The sequence below is a fragment of the Pteropus vampyrus genome, unplaced genomic scaffold (assembly GCF_000151845.1).
Source record: "Pteropus vampyrus isolate Shadow unplaced genomic scaffold, Pvam_2.0 Scaffold93, whole genome shotgun sequence".
NCBI lineage: Eukaryota > Metazoa > Chordata > Mammalia > Chiroptera > Pteropodidae > Pteropus > Pteropus vampyrus.
In genome coordinates, this window is record NW_011888874.1 from 1,449,297 (window position 1) to 1,451,554 (window position 2,258).

The 2,258-nt window shown below is 42.0% G+C and overlaps 1 pseudogene; it reads left to right on the forward strand.

Moving 5' to 3' along the window:
- The first annotated feature begins 1,932 nt into the window (after positions 1-1,932).
- LOC111742401 lies at positions 1,933-2,051 on the forward strand (annotated as a pseudogene).
- Positions 2,052-2,258: the final 207 nt, after the last annotated feature.

Genomic DNA, 2,258 nt, shown 5'->3' on the forward strand with positions numbered 1-2,258 from the left:
CTGGAATTTTGCTCGTTGCTAGGCAGAGAATGCCTATGTGGCCAACTGCAAATGAGCTTCCTGGGCGGAAACATCACTCACAGGTTAATGTGTTTTTGCTGCCGGAGTGAGAATGTGCTCTGCGTGACCACTTACAGGAAGGACGGAGCATAGAAAGGTGAATGTGTATTTATCCGGACGCCTGCATTCTTTTCTCTTACAGATCCAGCTGTGATGTGTGCTGTGTTGATGTAATAAATAGTAGGCATAGGATTCTATGCTGAGTCTCGAGTTTTTCTAGCAAATCACTGAACACATGGATGGTCTTGAGGTCTCTAAAGAGTTGCCTAATGAAGTAAAATGCTACTTAGTCTAAAATTTGACCATGTAAACTTTGCCTTTTTCAGTCCCTCAAGACAGGACCTATAACCTTTGTAGTTATAACACAAGTAACTTCCCTGCTGAACGACCTGCTGACTTAAAATCCTGATCCTTTATGAACACCTCCCAGGTCCCTCCCAAACCCATCTCAGTCCCTTTATTCCCTTGCTCAGTGGAATTTCGCCACGTTCTCCACTCCAGAAGAGAGTCATGCCTTATACCCCCTCGCCAGACAGGCCTGATTCTCTCCTCCGTTCTTCTGACGCCATCGCAAATCCACTGTCCTTTCGCTTTGCCATGGCCCCTAAAATTTATTTAACCTGAAGCACCATTAGAAAATGTGAGCACTGAATACTAAAATTAATCTCCAAATCTGGACGCTTTTCACATAAGTATTTATCAGCCCTAGGGTATCTAACATCAAGTGTAGCTGGCAATCCCTTTATAAACTGCTGCAGTTGGTATAAATGTTGGTATTCACAGTTTTCATCAGTTGAGATGTGTTGACTGAAAATAAGGAACACCTGACCAGCCATGGCTTCACTCATAAGAATATCGTCACATCCCCACCAAGGACTCTGGGACAGGTGGTTCCAAGCTGCATACAAGCTCTCTGGGATCAGAACACTTAACTAGTGTTTTTGCATTTCTCTTAGCCTTCCTTTTTAGCTGCAATTTGGCAGCTGCTATTCCAGACGTCACACAACTATATTCATGCAGAAAGCAGAGGGTAAGGGGTATGTTGGTGGTAAAATACCTTCTCCTTCACAGGGCTGGCTCTCTCTTTTATCAAGGAGCAGAATCTTTCCCCCAAGAGAACAATTGACTTCTCTAATAATATATTGGCCAGAAGTAGTTAGCAGGCTCTTTCTGTACCAGCGCTGGCAAAGGCAAATAGCATTCACGAGACTGGCTTAGCCCAATCCTGACTTGTCGCCAGTGACTGCAGGAAAGACTTGCGCGTGTTGCTACTAACGAAGTAGAGGCTGTTGGCAGTAACTGCTGGGTAGGCCAATGGTCTAAACACAAAATAGTGCAGCAGAATCATCTGGACTACTGATTAAAACATGGATTTGGGGCCCAATCTCTTGAGTTTCTGCACCGTTAGGTCTCATTTGGAACCTGAGAACATGCGTGTCTAACAATTGCTCACGTGATGCTGATGCCGATGCGTTGAGAACTAGTGAAGGAGGCAAACCTCACCCTCTATTACTTGACTCCATTGGTTCCACATGAAGTCAAGGGTTGTTGTTCACTTATTTCGGGCATAGGTAAGAATTAGTGTTGATCTCCTTTACAGTTGCAGACAAGGTGTAGCACTGGCCTTACTTACGGTCATAGGCAAGCATTAGTGGAGGCCTCCCATTCTGAGTGGGAACATTCCCCGAATCAATGCCAACCCTGATACTTTTAAAATCAATTTTGTGGTGTGCTCCTCATGTCAAATATATGAGAAAAAAATTGTAAAATAATAAACACTTCATGTGCACAAAACCAATCAACTCTTTAATTCAAATTATTGGCCAGTACAGATCATTCAAGATAAGAACTCATTTAAGAAGTTTAAATGCAGTCTATAGCCATGTTACCCTGAACAAGCCCGATCCCATCTGATCTCAGAAGCTAAGCAGAGTCAGGCATGGCTAGTACTTGGATGGGAGACCACCTAAGAAGACCAGGTGCTGTATGCATAAAAAGTAAAAAATAAGGGATGGTAAGCTGACAAGTTCCTTGTAATCTGTGAGGTCAACCAAGGGTTGCCTCGCCTAAAAAATTAAAAATTAAAATAAATAAATAAATAAAATTTAAATGCAATACAATGTTGCATTTTTTTCTAAACTTTTGAATATGTAAAAATTAGAAGGATAATAATGTTAACATTTTCAAAAAACATTACA